Source organism: Pezoporus wallicus, unplaced genomic scaffold (assembly GCF_028554395.1).
Source record: "Pezoporus wallicus isolate ANWC-B61680 ecotype Strahan unplaced genomic scaffold, APGP_CSIRO_Pwel_v1 contig_8473, whole genome shotgun sequence".
Taxonomy (NCBI): Eukaryota; Metazoa; Chordata; class Aves; order Psittaciformes; family Psittacidae; genus Pezoporus; species Pezoporus wallicus.
Genome location: NW_026635907.1, coordinates 1,627,236 through 1,646,583, shown reverse-complemented (window position 1 = coordinate 1,646,583; position 19,348 = coordinate 1,627,236). Strand labels below are relative to the sequence as shown.

Sequence of the window (19,348 nt, the reverse complement as noted above, 5' to 3'; positions counted from 1 at the left end):
CCGGGTCAGGCGCCCCGTCTCTGCTTCCTCACAGCTTCCCCTCCTCCCTGGCAGAGCATGAGCCTCACAAAGTCCTTGGTCAGGGTAAACATCACTTAGCAACAACCGAAAACATCGGCTTCACCAACACTGTTCCCAGGTTGGAAGTCAAAACACAGCACTGCACCAGCTAACACAAAGGAAAAAACATGACTGCTACTGCTGAACCCAGGACAGTAGGACAAAGCCTCACCATTGCCTGGTGAGCACCAGCCAACTGCTTGTGTGAACTTCCAGATCACCAGCTGGAGATATGCTTTTAGGGTAGAAGGCTTTGTGTTCAAATATGGGCAGTGAAAAACCAGTCTTAGAATTTTACTACAAATACGAAAATCTATGAAGTACACAGGAATAACTGGCTAAACTGCAAGAGCCGATTTTCACATGACTAGAGAAAATGGAACCCAGCACATCACAAATGGAGTGACAGGAGGTCAGAGAAAGACAGGGGAAAATGCTGAAATTCATTCAGAAACTGTCTGCATGAGCAAATATTGTTTGATTTAATTTTTGATAGTAACTGTGTCAAAACCATAAGAAGTGGCCAACAAATTCAATCTTTAGAGAAGTCCTTTTAAAAGGCCAGTTGAGTAAAATATATCTAAGTATTTAGGAATAATAACAACAATAATAATAATGAGTAATAATGATAGTGCTAGTAATAATAAAACAACAGAATGACCTAAACCCATTCTGAATTCAATTCCAGAGCTGTAATCTTGTGATCTGAAAACATGGATGGCAGTGATTAAGCTGGAGAGTGTCACAGCAGCACACATTGAGCAGCTACTCCATCATGTCACAGTATGAAATCGGGAAGACAAAGTGGAGAAATATATCAGTATAGTATATACCCTATGTATATAGTATATACAGTATAGTATCAGTATAGTATATCCCTTTCAACCAGATCCAGAATCTCACCACATTTTTGGCTAAAATACTAGCAGAAACAAATTTTCTTTGGAAGACAGAGATGAAGTGCTAGAATATGCTTTGTTTTGGCATAGTATTTGATCACAATGTTATAGTTGGGCCAGTATCTCTGTGAAAAATTATGTAGGGATGTGTAAAAGGAACCTAAAACAAGGTGAGGAGTACTGTCACACCAGGATGACATTCAAGGTCATTTAATACAAGTTTGGAGTGAAGCACACTACAACATTCCAAGTGGTCTACCACTAGGTCCCTTGGTTTACCAGGACTGCAATACAGCAGTAGTGACTGGGTAAGAAGATTAAATTCTTTGAGGGTTGCGTGTCATTTAGGTCAGAGTTGAACCTTAGTGACTGCTCCTGCCTTACATTCCCCTTGCTTCAAAACTTTCAATAATGCTTTCAGCCAGTAACGCTTAGAGGGACTGGAGTTGGAGTCCAACAGAATTGGTGGTGTCACAGGAATAAAAGTTTCTAAAGATTCTCGGGAAAAAACCTTGCCCAAAAGGAAATTCTGGTTGTGGCAAAATCTGTAAGACATTTACCCCATGGGCTGCAGACAGAATATCTGTGGGTAGATCAAGCCATAGTTTCTTACATTGGCTCTGTTCAGAAATCCTGGGGAAACTTGGTAGGTGGCTGGAAAAAAATGCCTTGTTTGGATTTCATGTCATATTGAGGCCTGGGTGTGAAAAAATAGTAAAGCTGATGCTCTTCCATATGGGTGTTATTGGGAAGTTAATTGCAAACATTTCAGACAGGAGTAGGAGGGACTAGTTCTCTAGAGAAGATGCCTGGTTGCTTTTTTCAATTTTTCAGACTGTTCAATGAGGTTGCAGAAAAGAACTCTAGGAAAGAAATTCCTGAATCATAGAATCACAGAATGGTTTGGGTTGCAAGGGAACTTAAAGATCATCCTGCTTTAACCTCTTGCCACAGGCAGCTCACCTTCCGCTAGACTCTTACAGAGCAGCATAGCACAGACTGAAAACTAGAGCCTGGGAGAGCTTTCTGGATTACTGGAAAGTCACTGGCAGGAATGTGGATGCCTCGCAGACCCTTGTATTCCACCATAACCGTCTCTGACTTATCACAGGACACCATGCTGTCTGCTCACTGGTGGGTCTTGTGCTGGAACATGCTGGACAACCTCAGACTCAGATGACAGTGACAACTCACGAGTGCTACTGTATGCCTACACACAGGGTGTGCAAGCAGCAGACAAACTGTAGCTGTGTATGTCAATTTCCTTACATGCTTTATACCTGGCTAGGTGGAAAGAATGAGAAAATAATCTGTTTAGGCAAAATCTGCCTGTTCAGTTTGCCTCTGAACAGGTATAGAGGTTCCCCTCTGCAGTGGTGGAGGAAAAGCTTATCACTGAATCTGAGTTAAGGAACATATATTTTTATTTTGTACAGGTTGTACATCTGTGTTTAATTATCAAATACTTGCCAAGGTGGAGGCATCTCAGAGCAATGAAGAGTTTAATTTTAGTATGCATTTTGCTCTTCCTCCCATTTCCCAGTTCCTTCCCATGAATCATGTTCTTTCATTTGGAGTTTCAAATCTCAAGACTCCCTTCTGTAAGTTGATTAAATGACTTCATTTTGTCAAAAATACTTGTTATCCTTCAACTTAGCTGGGGGGTTTTTTCAACAAGTAAACCATAATTTTTTTGTTTTCAATTTCTTTTCCTCCTTTTTCTTTTGTTTTAACCAAGCATCATCTTTTCAGTTGCCACTGAAAACAAAATATTTTCTTCTTGTTTTCAGTCTATTTTTTTTCATTAAAACCTCCTAATTTTCATATAATTTCTAGGCTTTATTTTGTATTTTTAGTGTAAAACTTTTCTAACTAATTGCACAGTTTTGGTTTGGGTGCTAGAAAAGTCTTGCAAACTCACACCTCATTCACATGCACCAGTCCCCAGGCTCACTCATGCTCTGATATTAGAGTCTGGTCTTTTCCAGACCACTAAATTTGGAGTCCCTTTAGCATCTCTCTAAACATACATTTCTTCAAGCTGCAGGAGAATGTCCTAGAGGCCAGTGTAATTGGCAGAAGACAAAACAGCACTGTTCTGGGCATGGAGCAGAAAGCATGTAGTCATTAAAACAATTCAGCATGGCTAGCATTAATTTACTGTATTGTTTATGATTAAAGCAAACCTGTCCAAATAGTTAGTCAGTCAAGTTTGCCCAGCTTAGTCTAGATGTCTTATTTGGGATCTGGACCTCTGGGAAGCAGGAGTGAAGAAGCAAAAGCATGTTATGGTACACAAGAGCAGAGTGGTTAAATTTGCTGGCCCTGGGTGGACAGTGACAAAAACACTCCAAGCACTGCTGGTTTTTGCAATGGGCATTGTATTAAACACCAGTTTTACACCAGCCATCTCTTGTAGCTGTTCATAAGCCCTGGTTTACAGTGGGGAGAGGAACTTTGCAGAGGCTGAAGGAGTACAGGTGGTTGAGTTTACCAGCTTTCCAAGTGGTTTTCATTTCTTTTTCCTTCCTGAGATAGTTAAACGCACATTCCTCAGCTGTGTAAAAACAAATGCCCTACGCTCCCACTTTGGGTGGATTTCAAATGGAAGTCAGGCTTAATTAGAGCTTTTGAAAGCTCAAGAGTTAATACCTGCCCATTAAACCTAACCACCAATCATTTGCTGTTCATTTGCTGGCAATAAGGGGCTGCGCTCACAGGCATGGCGACTGGGATGTGGGGCTGTATTAGTGGGAACCATCATGGGAGGAAGGACCATGGGTATGGCTCCATGCCCAGCTTGGGAGGGTAGGCAGAGGCCAGGGAAAGAAGGAGCAGATGTTTGACCTTTTGGAGGCTTGGAGAAAAGTCTGCAGTTGAGAAACACTAGGAGGGTAAGCTTGTCTCTCTATTGCATTTGCTGTGGTGCTTGAGCTTGTGGGGAGGTGAAGAGAGCATGGGCTCTAAGTAGCCACTAGCAGACTGGTGCCACTTGGCATATTGCTTGCTGGCTCTTCAGCTCCATAAGTAAATGGCATGGTGGTGACCTGTACCTGGCAAGGATCACAGCTGCACAGGATGAATCCCTACTATTGTAACACTGCAAGAATTACTGTTCCTACTTTATAGGTTTGGGAAGCCAGGGATTAAATGTGCTGTCAAAGGCCACACAGAGAGCCAGCGGCGAACCAGGCAGCACGCCGCGAGCCCTCTGCTCTCAGAGGGAGCTCACAGACCACATTGCGTCTTAAAGGCAGCCATTCAATAGCCCTGTGGCTTGTATGGAAGACAAATTGCAGCATTTTTGTCTTTATTTGCACTAGTAACATCTGTCCAGACTTCTAAGACTGCACAATGACTGATGAGTAGCTCAGTTAAGATCTCTAGCAGACAAAATAGACATGCAACACACAGGGAGTTGTATGTTCAGCTTCCCTGCAAAAAATCTCACCGACAGTCTTGCAATAAATATATAATTTTAGGGCCTATTTCTCAATCATATTCTGCTACATAGTATCATGCTAAGAACTGCTTGCTACCTTGCCAATGGAAATATGTTGCTGGCAAGTGGTAAGTCTCTCCAGATCTGCTCAAGGATTCATAACTGTAACAATATAAACAAATAGATCATCAGCCTATTCCTTTCTGCTTTTTTCCTCTTCTTTTTCTTTACTCTGTTCCTTCTTTTCCTTCTATTTATTTTCTCACTGTCTTCCACCTTTCCTTCTCCCCCGTTTCTCTCCCTTGCTTACTCCTCCATTAGTGTTTAGAAGATTTCACAGTTTTCTCCCAACCCTGGAAAGAATGTAAGTAAGTTGATGCTGCTGATTGCTTCTGAAAACATTTGGAACAAATTATCTCTGCTTTTGGAATCTGAATAAAGGAATGCAAGCCTCACTGGAGAAATATGAAATATAGGGTGGGATTCAAAGAAGTTCTGTAGCTTTTTTTTACCTCTTTCAAAAAATGAAAATAATACACCTTTTCTTTAATTTTTCCCCTCTCCTTTTTGTTACTTCAGGTTGGAAAATATTTCATCTGGTAAAAGTGAAGAGTCTAAGGGAGTGCTTTCTGTGAGGTGTCATGTTCATCAGCTCTTTTAAAGGTGAAAACAATGATTGGCATCAATCGGTTGTTAGCATGAACTCCATGAACACAGTGGGCTTGATGAAGAAATTAAGCAGATCTTGTATTCTCTCTCTTTTCTGCAGTGAGAGAGGATTTGGGTCACTAAAGTCTCCTTTTCCTGACTTATCCTGCTTTTAAATTAACTTGCCTCAGTTTCCCTTCCTGCAGGCTTCTTCCACATTGTGGTGCTTTGGAGTTGCCATCAGTCAAACAACAGTGATCTCCTGAGGAAAGGTGCTGTGTAAATTTAGGACAAGTCACACATTTAAAGATTCAGACTTTTCTATGTGTAGGAGTATTCAAATCCAAGATTTCATTTTGTCTCATTGCAGAAAATAGTGCCAAGCGCAATGTTTGATTCCAAATCATGATACAAATAGCTCAAATTTGGTGAAAATAACTGGCATTAGGGCTCGTTTATTTGGTTGGTTGTTTTTTTTTTTTCTTTTTTCTTTTTTGTTTGTTTTGCTTTGGGTTCAGATTCATGTCCAGTATAAATACAAAATCCTTATAACTGAAAAATGGACAACCTTGCACTTCTTGAGGTCTCAGACTAGAACACAAATGTAAAGCAGAATAGCTAAAATTGTTTAGTGCAATGCCCCATATGTTCAGAACGGTGACACATAGATTGGTGAGTGGGCACAGCAGCAGGAGGAGCAGGTGAGAAGGCAAACACCAGCCTTTGCAAAATCAGTAACTAGCTGGTCCATAGACGCTTGTTTGATTTTAGGAACATTGCATCCTTTGGCTTCTGAGGCTTAATCAAGATAAATGAGGACAGAAAATTGCCCTATGGAGGACAAGCCATGAGACCCAGTGTGGCTGGTTCCTGTGAGCCCTGCATGGGCACCATGGGCCACTGGACAGTGTCCTGACTGCTCTGGGCTTAGTCTTTCCCTGGAGAAATTTCTAATCTGGGGCAGAGTGTCTCACAGGGATTTTCAGTAGATAACTATGCTGACCTTCTGCTTGGTCTGCAAAAAATAGAAAGTACCAATGACCAAGACATTTTCCCATTTCTCCTCTGTTTTTCTGGAGACTTTCCAGAGGTGTTGAAGCCTATCCACACTTAAAAAGCTGATTTGGCTACTGAGTTGAACCTGGTAAGCAGAACTGAATATAAATTACTCTGAAAATCAAATGAACCTTTTTAAAAGGGCAGATGAAAACTGGTTTCTAAGCTTTGGACTTTTGTTTCCTTGACTCATAAACTCTTGGTGAATCCTGCTGTTAAGTACTAGAGATGGTGATAGATGCCAAAGCCCTGGCAGGTTTGAATCTGTTCACATAAACCCTGTGGGTGTGAATCTGATTCTTTCCAATGATTGTTTTGGGATGATTTAGTCACATTGTTTTGACCTACTTTCCTTAGTTGCAAACTCTGTCCAACCTGGTTATTACTTATACAAAAGAACTGTGGAGGCTATTTTATACAGAGGTATATTATTTCTGATAAATTTCACAAATAAGTAAGCTAAGGAAAAAAAAAGAAAACAAAAAAATATAGGGAACAATAATTTTAGGCAAAACCAAGAGTGTTCCACAGGACGCAGCCCTTTGTCCAAACTCTGTCAAAAGTCCAATGCAAGACGAGTGTTAGGAAAATGACTCCAGGAGGTTTGATCCTCAGCATTTTGTAAGATAAGGTATGAGAACCTCTCCTGATAGCACTGACAGGCAGTTTGGGTTCGTCAGCACTACTGGGGTAGCTATAACAGAGATGATTTGATTACTGCTTCTTGGAGAGAGAACGTGCCCTACAGAGCTGGGCAGAGATAGGAATCAGGAAGATCATGAAAAATAAGAAGGCAGCAGTTAAGGTGGGGAGTCATTAAGGGGAAGTTAATACTGTGAGTGGGAGGTAGTCTATGAAAATATGTTAGAAGCTGAAATATAAACCTGAAGGGCAAATCTAGCCCTTTGCATCTATATTTTCAAAGCAGTCCTAGGGAGTGAAGTGCCACAAATTTTTACAGGGAACTTGACATCTACTGCCCCTGGTAATCAACCTCTTCATATCTGACAGCTGGACTCAGAGCAAGTGCTTTTCTTCCAGTGTTTGCTAACACCTTGGAACAACACCATCGCTAAGAAAAACACAAACAAATCTCTTGTCTTCACCAGGGAAATCAAAAATAGTCATCAAGACCATCAGGTTCCCACTTATATAACAAAAGCAGGAAAACATCTCTGTGTTAGGTCAGATTTGAAATGAAGCACAGAAAAAATAAAAAATTGAGTGCAAATATGTCTTCAGCACCAGATCTCCTGGACTTTACGAATCCACATAAGCAAACAGCTCCACTCAGCTTAAAAGCTTCCAGCAATGAAATATTACCAATAAAACATCATCAATAGACTTTCACATACAGTAATTGGAATGCAAAAGGTATTTAATCTTCAAGCATAGTATACATCATGGCTGAAGCCTGGAAAACTCTGAGAATAACATCATTCATATCCCTTCACGTTTTCTGCATTTTAGTTCTGTGCAAGACAAAGAAAACATCTGTAGGGAATGTATCAGTTCTGTGGCAAAGGTTACAGATTAAACTGCTGCTGTGTAAATATGCATATACATCTAAGGCATATACATTATCCTGAAAGGAAGCCAGTCATCCAGACATTGATTTTCTTGCAAGAAATAAAATTCACTGATGCACAGATATGGTAATATAGCAAGCACTATTTGCTCTTCTCATGCATAGATTTTTGCATTCAAAAGATATATTTTACTAATAAGTTTGTGTATACGTGTTACAGAAGAGGGAAATCTTTACTCAGAAATCTTTATCTCCACTGAATGCTACCTTTCAGCTAATGAGATTGCTGTCACCTTAATTTTCATTGTTTTAAGAGCAACTGGCTGCCAACAGTTTCCTTTCAAGCTTGAATGATGAAAGGAAAACACCACGCTGCCTCATCTGGCTAGCTTGCTGAGAGCTAATGAGCCTGAGGCTGCACCCATCTTCGCTATACTAGTGTGACCTTATGTCTGCTAATGCACAGGGAAAGAGTGAAAAATGTACTGCTAGTTCCCTCCAACCATCCCCTGGGGACATACTGAATGTGCCAAACAATTTAGTAAATATATATCAAGTTACTGTGTTGAAACATACTGCAATGTATTGTGACCCTGGGTATCTCAATCATAAGATCATATTTTATTTTTGCTTACTTTCCCCCTCTGAGTTCAGCATTTGATAATTCCTCTTTAAAATAGGTATCTTTTCTTGCTAAATTTTAAGCACTACACAAAAATTTTAATTTGCTGCTTAGTTTTGTAATAGAAATTTCTAATTAATTTGTTTGGTTGGGTTTTTTTTTTCCCTCTTTTATCTTTTTTTTTTTCTCCCTACCAGGTAAATATAAGTTGATGTGAGATTTGACAGTGCAAGTTTAAAGGCCGCTTAGCTGGTAGAAACTGAAAGCACCGAGTAACACGGACCATGCATTTTAAAAAGCTTTTCCATGCATAGCCAACAGAAAATATTTTATGGCTTCACCTTGCTGGAATCTCTTTGCTCTTTGTGCTCAGTTACCATAAATATTGGCGGAAATCAGCTTTACTGGATCTGAAGATCAAAATTTCATTTGCAAACTCAAATATGCAGTTGAAAATTCTCCCTGTATGGTAGTTACCTGCTGAAGCCCTCTAATAAGGAATGGAAATGCCACCAAGCAGTGAGTGTGTGTGTGTATATATACACACATATATATAAAAGGATATTTTATATAATATATAAGCTACATAATATATAATAAATGTATATAATATAGAATTATAAAATATAATAAATTATATATAATAATATATGAATTATCGATAACATATTTTTATATATAAATTTCACATGGCTATTTATTTATATATATTTATGTGTATATATGTAATTTAAATAAAATGGAAAATTGGATTCTGAACACCATAAAAGTTTAAGAGGCTTTTGATGAAAAAAAAAATATTGTCAGTTAAGTAGTGTTAGTTCCCCAATGAAAGTCAAAGCAAAATCAGTATCAAATAGGTTACTGGTGATTACTTATTTTCACAGCTCTAGGACTTGCTATCCTTTGAATACAGTTCAGAGCTTTGATATGGCCAGTGATCTTTGTAAGCTATGCAGTAGATTTGCCTTTCATCTAATAGATCCTTCTTGTGTCCTAGTTTTTTTTGGCAATACCTGGAAAGTACAGACCAATGAGTATCTTTGTTCATGTAAATGTGAAGCATGGAGCTAAAGTGAGTTAAAACAAGGAACTTTTAACTTCCCGCAGGAAATAGTCATCAGTCAGAATATTTTAGGGTGATTTGTTCAAACAGATGATGGATAAATAAGGTTGAGAGAACTGTACCAGATCTTTTCCTGATCGAGTCTGTCTTGTGTACTCTCATAACATTAATGCTAGTGGTGAGAAATGAAGAGCTTCCCTTTCATACCTCACCAGACATTTGTATCACCCACTTATGCCACTATAAATTCAAACACAAACCTTTCAAAAACATCTGTCAGGCTGGCCACAAACAAGAATGAAGTTCTGAGGTGGTGACTCCTCTAAATCATAGAATCACAGACTGATTTGGGTTAGAGGGGATCTTAAAGCTCATTCAGTTCCAACTCCCTGTCAATGGAAGGCAAGGACACCTTCCACTAGAGCAGGTTGCTCCAAGCCCCATCCAGCCTGGCCTTGAACACTGGCAGGGATGGCGCAGCCACAGCATCTCTGGGCAACCTGTGACAGTGCCTCACCACTCTTATATCGAAGAATATAAAATATACCCAGTATTTCCCTGAGTAAATTGTCTGTGGCATGCCAATGTACTTATCACATCATAGAATTGCTGCCTTCTCCTAGCAGATAAATAACTTAGATTTTCTTCATGAAATACGGTTGGGCAAAATGGCCCAACACTGGCTCTGCTCACTTCTAGCAGACTTGGAGCATGAAGACAGTAAACCCTTTAGGGATGTTACTTTGGAAGACCTTATCAGCTGTTGGCAGCAGCCCCCTGTGTAGTTTGACAGTTTATGAAGTTCACAAATCTTTACATGAAGTTCACAAATCTTTACACACAGAAACACAATATATACTCTCAGCTATTCCTCCCAGACCAGGGCTCGCCTCCATGTGCTTTTCAGTCAAGTTTTGGGGCCCACAAGAAAGCAAATTATTAATATTTCCCTCAAGAATGGTCTTGGCAATTGAAGAAGTGCTTATCTTTTGGGGAGTCATTCCCTACACTGAAAGAAAGGAGCTTTGCAATGGGCAGAACTGACCCCAGAAAAATAAAGTGTGGGGAGAAGACACTGTTTCCCCAAGTCAAAGGCAGAGGATGCCAGGAGGGAACGTGAAGCCATTGACCCCATGCGGCACTGGACTGACTGTGTTTGACCCCAGTGTCACAGTGTCTGCAGGGCTACCTCTGCTGGGCTGCTCAGTTCCAGGCAGATGTGCTGCGATGAGGCAGATCTGAGCACAGAGCTCCTGACCTGTGCCTCCATCTCTGAACTTTTCAGTGGGCTGTTTTGTTTTGTGGTTGCCAACCATTGCGTTTTCCTCTGCTGTTGGAACAGTAAAAGGTCTGGCTTGTTGTCACGGGAGCTGCTTTTCCCCTGCATTAAGCATGTCTGAATTATTATTGTATTCCAGTCACCCAGTCCCTTTTGCTTTCTGTGGCATCAGCATTTCCCTCCAATAGCAGTTGTATTGCACTATAACCCTGTGGGTGTGCCTTATAAGCCCTGAGACTCAAATAACAGGAGAAGTGTAGGTCTGAAACATGGAAACTTATATTTGATTTCCTTTATTTGCCTCCATCCACACTTTCCTGAACTGCTGCAGTAAATCCTTCATACTAATTATTATCCTTTCAGACTCACAGAACAGCAAATGCTTACACACTGCTTAATGTACAGAGATGCAGCACAGCTTTTATCCAAAAGCTACAATCAAACCAGGGCAAGATTAAGTATATTCAAGGCAAACACACCCACAGTCTAATCAAGACAAAAGAAATGCTGGATCTGGTTGACTCAGTGGAAGATTTGCCACTGACTTCAGTGAGGTTAGGATTTAATCCAAAATAAACAAGTATGAGACAAGACAAAATAAAACAGTTTAGAAGTGGGAAGGTTTGTGGATGAGTCATGGGAGAAGAGGGGAAGGGATATTTACTTCCTGGGGGGAATGAAGATGAGGCAGAAATGAAATATGAATATTTATATTTGGCTGACTGCAGTGAAGAAAAGTTGAGGGGTCCTGGCATGCACCTTTCAGAGAGCTGCAGGGAGGCCACCAGGACATTGCATCGTGGCTGGTGCCCTGGCACTCTGCTAAAGAGTGGATGGCACCATGGACCTATAGGAAGAGTGTCAAAGCCTATGGGGCACAAAAGCCCTATAGGCTTTGACAAAAACTCAACCAGAGGAGGCCACAGAGATGCTGTGAGGGCTGGAGCAGCTCTGCTGTATGAGCCAGGCTGAGAGAGCTGGGCTGGTTCAGCCTGGAGAAGAGAAAGCTCCTTAAGAGGACACCTTTGAGGAGCTCCCAGTGCCTAAAGGGGCTACAAGAAACATGTAGAGGGGCTTTGAACAAAAGCCTGTAGGGACAGGACAAGGGGTAATGGCTTTAATCTGGCAGAGGGGAGGCAGAAGTTCTTAGAATCATAAAATGATAGATTAGTTAGGGTTGAAAAGGATCGTAAGATCACCTAGCTCCACCCCCCGTGCCATGGGCAGGGGCACCTCACACTAAACCATATTACTCAAGGCTCTGTCCAACCTGGACCTGAACACTGCCAAGGATGGAGCATTCACAACTTCCCTGGGCAATCCATTCCAGTGCCTCACAGTAAAGAACTTCTTTCTCATATCCAATCTAAATTTCCCCTGGTTAATATTTAACCTGTTATGTCTTGTCCTATCAACACAGTCCCAAATGAAGAGTTCATCTCCAGCATCCTTACAGGCCCCCTTCAGATACTAGAAGGCTGCTCTGAGGTCTCCACGCAGCCTTCTCTTCTCCAGACTGAACAGCCCCAACTTTCCGAGCCTATCTTCATACGGGAGGTGCTCCAGTCCCCTGATCATCCTCGTGGCCCTCCTCTGGACTTGTTCCAACAGTTCTATGTCCTTTTTATGTTGAGGACACCAGAACTGTACACAATACTCCAAGTGAGGTCTCACAAGAGCAGAGTAAAGGGGCAGGATCACTTCCTTCGACCTGCTGGTTGTGCTCCCCTTGATGCACCCGAGGATATGGTTGGCTTTCTGTGCTGTGAGCGCACACTGAAGCCAGCTCATGTTCATTTTCTCATCAACCAGCACTCCCAAGTCCTTCTCCACAGGACTGCTCTGAATCTCTTCTCTACCCAACCTGTAGCTGTGCTTGGGATTTCTCCGACCCAGGTGTGGGACCTCGCACTTGACATAGTTAAACTACATAAGGTTGGCATCAGCCCACCTCACAAGCATGTCAAGGTCCCTCTGGATGGCATTCCTTCCCTCCAGTGTATCAACTGAACCACACAGCTTGGTGTCATTGGCAAACTTGCTGAGAGTGCACTCAATCCCACTGTCCAAGTCACTGACAATGATATTGAACAAGACCGGTCCCAACGCCAATCCCTGAGGGACACCACTCGTTATTGGTCTCCAGCTCGACAGTGAGCGATTGACCACAACTCTTTGCGTGCGACCATCCAGCCAGCTCTTTATCCACCGAGTGGTCCACCTATCAAATTGATGTCTCTCCAATTTAGAGATAAGGATGTTGTGTGGGACAGTGTCAAATGCTTTGCACAATTCCAGGTAGGTGCCGTCAACTGCTCTACCCCTCAGTTTTGTGGTCCCTGACATTCACAGTACCTGTCATTGGGGATGGCAGCTACCACAGTGCATGGATACCTTCACCATTTGGTCTTTTTTTTTGGTATGGTTAGGTGGTTCTTAAAATGGGTAAAATCTTAGGGCAATGTCAGCATTTGTTGGCACTTCTCTTGAAAAAAAACAGCTGTGCTGATCCAGAAATGATGCCAGCTCTTAATCACCTTCTGTAGGACTTTGCTGCTACTTGTTGCTGCAATCAGCGGCACAAAGTCCAGCTGGAAGCCAGTAACTACTGTAACCTTGGCTACAGGGGTACCTCTACTGGGGCCAATACTATTTAACATTTTAACTATTTAACATTTTCATTAATGAATTGCACAATGGATTCTGCAAGCTCGGAGAAGGTATTAAACTGGGAAGCTGATACACTGTGTGTGTTCCTACTCAGAAGTCATGGACAGCCTCAACAAATGAGTTCACAGAAACCCAATGAGGCTTAGCAAAGGGAAGTGCCAGTTTCTGCCCCTGAAGAGGAATAACCCCAGACACTCCATTCCAGTGATGCTGTCCCTCTGGTATCCATGCACACATATCCCATACACAGACAAAAGCATCTCTGACCAGCCTGGCCTAGCTTCAAGTACAACTCTACTTCACCTGCAGTTGTGAGATCCGAAGACAGTGAAGAGGGAGAGAAAACTTTGTGGATCAGTCACAAAGATTTGGATCATGAGGATGTCCTCATGTCTTCTGGGCTTCTGACAGAGACACTCCACTGCTTCTCTGCTCTGCATTGAATGTCTGCTAAATAGGGAACAGATCTGAAACCCATTTTCCCTTTCCTAAAAGGACCCAGTAAGGAGCAGTTAAGAGGCAGTGTAAGAGCAGAGCACAGGTATTGTAATTTTTTTCTACTGATAGTCCTATCCAGATGATAATAATCAGGAGAGAGACCTCCTCCCTGAATTCTGTACAGTTTCTTTCAACCTCCGTAACTTCTTATGGCTCAGTTCCCCTGGAACTGCAGGGAAGCAGGAACCAAGTGCAGTCTTGCAGCACCCTTATACCTCTTATCTGGCTTCTGCAACAACTCTCCTGGGCATAAATAAGATTAGCTTCAAAGCAGTAAGAGGATAAAGAGGGATCTAGACTACCCCAGGTGGAGAGTGTGTGGTTTGTAATGAGTGCTTGAAAATAGCATAGCTGCATCTGTCCTTGCAGCAGAGGAACATAAGAAACCAAAGAGACCAGTCCAAGAAGAGGTCCAAAGACAGCAGAAAGCACAATAAACTGATCAGTGGGTAAACCAGGACAATATTTTCTATGCTTTTCCATTCCTTCTAATGTTTTTTCTTTAACGCCCCTGTATGGGCACATATAGTGCTTTGCAGTGAGGGGGAAGACAATTCGTGGTGAGACCTTGTTAATGTCTCAGAAATTTCCCACAGAGTTCGTGCTTTCATAAAAACTTCACCCTGCTCCCCCAAAAAAATCACATTCTAGACATTTCATGCTGCAAGACTGTATCTGGTTATCTATAACAAGAATGACAATGACAATGCAGTTGTGAAACACAGACTTATCCATGGCCTGGAGACCTGCCAAGGTCTCCAAATCTTTTACGACCGGTGTTCCAATCAAGTTATTTATTCACCTAATCAAAAAGTAAATCAGATATACAGTTTCAGAACTTCAAAGATTCTGTCTCCCATGATGGGATACAAATGAAACTACAGGTTTCCAAATGCTGGTGATAGCTGACACTAGATATTTGGTAAAATAAGCTCTGAGTCACACAGAACATGTTTCTTAGAAGAAAGAACTATTAAAAACCCCAGGCTGAACGATGTGAATAAAGCAAGATTCAGAGCTCAAATACTAAGGCTAAACACAATTATTGTCAGAAACCCCAGGGTTTTAACCCAGAAAGATGACTATCTGCTGGCATGAAAACATGAGTGATAATTCAGACAAAACTAAAAAATAACAAACAAAGAAGGCTGATTAGAAGGTCCAATAACACCTTGAGGAAGCCATATACCATACTGAGTTCTAAGTCTACCTTGCCTGGTTTCTTAAGCAATTGATTCATTCAGATAAAATGAAATCAAGCAAGAGCTGGTGTTTCTAAATTCATATGAAAATGTTTCACTAAGTAATTAGTATGTTATATTGGGACAAAAATTGAATAAGAATTCTACAGCATCAGCAATACTTTCCCCTATTGCCTGAAAGAACAAGGAGCAAAACCTGAATGCAGATTCCAGCCTTCATTTATTATAAAATGCTTTAGAAATTAAAATTGTAGCAACCATTCTGGACAACAATTGACACCTGTGCCCTGAAAGACAAAATAATAAAGTCTACTTAATGCAGTGAAAGATTCAAGGAAGAAAGAGATGACTGATACATTTCCAGATAAGATCCATAAGCAATTGTTTGATAGAAAATACTAAAACACCTGGGCGACATTCTGGAAAGTGTGAATTGACAAAAAAAGCTTGTTACTTCAACAGCAGTGAGTCTGAAAGTAGGGCAAATAAGAATAGACAATCAATAATGATAACAGGGAAGGCATGAAGATAGAAAAACCTAAGCACAACACAGAAGAACCAGTCAGGACCACTACCACTCCCAGTGGATTTTAAGTAATTATTGAAATGGCCCAGCTGCTTAGGAAGCAGAAGAGAAACATCTTGTGAATCTTGACATATTTTACTAGTTTCTTTGAACTACAGATGCAAAAAGCTGATATTAGAGAGCATTTTTAGTTCAGCCCTCTATTACCAGCTTTTCTACTGATGATCAGCTTAGATAGGCTGAGTAGAGATATACTGTAGAATCACAGAAGCACAGATTGGTTTGTGTTGGAGGGAACCTTAAAGGTCATTCAGTTCCAATCCCCTGCCATGGACAGGGACATCTTCCACTACACCAGGTCGCTTCAAGCCCTGTTCAACCTGGCTTTGAACACTGTCAGAGATGGGGCAGCCACAGCTTCTCTGGGCAATCTGTGCCAGTGCCTCAGCACCCTCACAAGGCAGAATTTCTGCCTAAGAAGCCTCCCCTCTGGCAGCTTAAAGCAATTCCCCTTGTCCAGAATATAAACAGTTTCATTAAAGCTCAAACTGAGCAACGTGTTTCTGACTTTCTCCCCAGACATGAAGCTTGAGGTCAGTTTGGCAAGAAATCTTTCAGGGCACTAATAGGCTGAAAACTTCTCCCTCTGGCAGAGCTTGTAGTCTGGAAAAAAACCCATGTGCAAATCTTTTTCTCTATTGGAGAACCATTATTTCTTGAGGCAAGGACAATTACACACTTACTATTTTTGTAGGCACATTGCAATGATCCGGTGATCCTTATCTGGGGTCATCCCTACTTGAGCTGCCCTGAGCTATCACTGCTGTATGCTGATCTGTTGTGATAAAAAGTTATTTATTTTTGTTATGGTAGGGGCCACAATCAGCTGGCATAGTAGAGGACAACAGTAAAGGCAGTATAAGCTCAGAACATATCCAACGAAGTTTGATTCATCCTCTGACACATCAGATATCTCTGTATTCATCTGAAACATCGAAGTCTATGTTTAGACATTGAAAAAGCTGAGAATAGCTTAGCGTAAGTGGGAAATGCAAGTATCCCCCTGAAGTTGTTTAAGTAGGATTGCTGTGCTTATAAAGATAGAAATCTATGTAGAATGGACTAGGATAGGATAGAATGGGATAGAATAGAATAGGACAGAATGGAATGGAATGGAATAGATTGTAAGAAGAAGATAAGAGAAAATGTTTTAGTTGGAAAGAACCTGCAATGATCATCTAGTCCAACTGCTTATGCTGTGCTAACCTGGTTGCTTGCAGTTTGTGAACATGAATGTGGCAGTTTTGTGGCTGTGTGTATAGCTACAGAAGCCTGTGTACTTGCTAAACAGATCTTTAAAAAGCAGAACAGAACTGAAAGTCTGACACAGCAAAAAAAGCATGTTGTATCCCATCCTGTTTATACTGTATTGACATTTTGCTTTACCAGCATTTTCCACATACCAGCTGCTAGCCTGCCTACTGTCCAAAGATGGGCCAATTTGCTGGTCTCTGGTACCTTGTTTAATCATTCACACCTAAGAAAGGTCACTGTAAAAATATGGCACTTCAGAGCTGTGCTGTTTAACACCCACTGAGTACAGATGTAAATGGCTAGCCACTGCAGAAAGTACTGAGAATAGATCCCCCATGCTGAGTTAATTAAATGTCTGTCCAGACATAACTAGAGGAAAATCAGGTGAAAAGGAGGATTCAGTTTCTTGCTTGTTAACACAAACATTCAGACAATTCTTTTGTGATCACAAACCATATAGACACTTTCTGTAATACCAGGAATAAACACAACAACAACAAACATTACTAGAATTGCCAGTGAATTCATCATCTATATCAGAAATACAGCATCTTCATGCTGGTTTGTAAAGGATAAGATCTTTTGCTATTGCACCAAATAGCATTTTAAATATATTCTCCCTAATGACAATGTAGGCATTGAAGGTTGTAGCAAAAGCTTATTGTTTGGATGGTCTGGAAATCTATCTGATAAAGATGCGCTCATAAAAGATCAGACTGTTCCAACAGCTTCCTGGTTTTCTGCACAAATATAACTGATTTTCTAGATAAAAGAGATGCGAAAAGCCTCATTTGTTAGGTTACTCTTACATTTCTAACGCATATTTGAGATACAATCTGGCTACTTGGTGAAGGTGGAGAATCATAGAAGAAATCATTGGGTGGTTGAGGGAGTGGTGAGAGAGCAGACAGCAAGGGATAACATTGAGAGCTGAATTATTTTGGAGGGAGGTAATACCCTTGGACCTCACTCTGTTTTTCTGCTCATCCTGGCAGAGGGCCCCACCTTTCACTGGTAGTACAGAGGAATGTCAGAAGGTGGTACAGATATAGCATAAGATTGGAAACTTGAGAGGAATATCATATCATTCAACAGCATGGTGCAAAATCATTAATCCAGAGGGCACTTATTTCAGAATTTTGATATTCTGATAATTTGAGAGCTCATTCTTTGGAACAACTGAGGAGGAGACAGATGGCCTAGAGGCATTAGCTGAGAGCAGGCTGAGGTTGTGGAACAACAAATATGATCTAACAGTTTGCAAAATTTTATTCTCTAGCAGAGAAAATGAAGTGTTGCTGGTGAGAAGTCTTCTGACGATACTCAAAAAAGGTGGAGCAAGTGTGCAAGAAGTTATAGTGTAATAAGACAACTGTAAAGGAAAACCCAACCACTTTTAAGATGTTTGTGAGAAAGGGAAGGTTGGTACATTTATGCAGTGGTTTATAGGAGATAATAGTAATTGTCAAGACTAAACTCAGTGGTCCAGGAGATCTGTAGGCACATAATAACATCAATTCCCAAGTTCCTTATAGCTCTTTCTCACTATTACGTCTTGTATAAATGCCTTTTTTAGCTCCTTTTTTCCCCTACCGCTTATGCCCAGTCCCCTTCACTTCAGCAGGATAAAACACCACACTCTGTTAGAGCATTTACCTGGTCAGATGGGCAAATAGCAGAATGAATTCACCCTCCCTATGCACTGGTGGGTATGACACAGCTGCAGTTGACAAGTCACCTTGAGTCAGAGCTGTGCCATCTCCTTCAGTGCAATTTACACCATCAGCTATTAATACAACCTGACAGCTTCTAGACTGAAGGTGGTTCACTTCTAGAGAGATTGAAGCATCTGCCCATTCAGTTAGACCCTTTCCACAAGTGTTGCCTTTCATTTAGAAGCCAAAGAGTGGATTAACACCCCTAAATTAGGAATTATGCAAACACCTTCCCAAACAAAATGTGGTAAAAACCAATGACCCTCAAACATTTGTATCAGGCAAAAGTCATACTTTCTTGGAAGCTGTTTCATCAAGACTAGAGAACTAGTGACATGCATACTTCTTGTCATATATGAGTTGCAGACTGTCCCTCATGGCTTCCCAGAGAAACAGTAATGTGCTAGGCATAATTCTGAAGTCCTCCCTCTCAAACATCAAAGCAGAAGGTACCAGTACCTTCTACAGGCAGAGGGGAATTCATAGAATCATAGAATGATTAGGGTTAGAAAGGACCTTAAGATCATCTGGTTCCAACCCCCCTGACATGAACAGGGACACCTCACACCATACCAGTTGCCCAAGGCCCTGTCCAACATGGCCTTGAACACTACTCAGAAAGAAAAGGACTAGACGGGCTGGCAAGAAAGGGACATTCAGCAATTCAGCCTGTTACACTGCCAGTGATTTTGCGGAATGTTATTCTATCTGTCCCAGTTCTGTTCTCTTTTTTCTTTGATTCTCTTGCAGTCAATATTTCTGTATTCCTATTAGTCTAGCAAATGTTGGTGTAAACTGTAAATTTCACTTTTACTTTGAAATG

At 41.1% G+C, this 19,348-nt stretch overlaps 1 protein-coding gene and 1 long non-coding RNA gene across 3 annotated transcripts in view; one reads left to right on the top strand and one right to left on the bottom strand.

The window, feature by feature from the left end:
* Positions 1 to 19,348, bottom strand: part of LOC130593436 (urea transporter 2-like) — a 346,378-nt gene that overhangs the window by 259,982 nt on the left and 67,048 nt on the right. The window lies entirely within an intron of this gene.
* Positions 3,537 to 5,251, top strand: LOC130593437 (uncharacterized). Its single transcript, XR_008970806.1, has 2 exons — positions 3,537 to 3,853; positions 4,981 to 5,251. It is a non-coding gene; the product is annotated as an uncharacterized LOC130593437 (long non-coding RNA).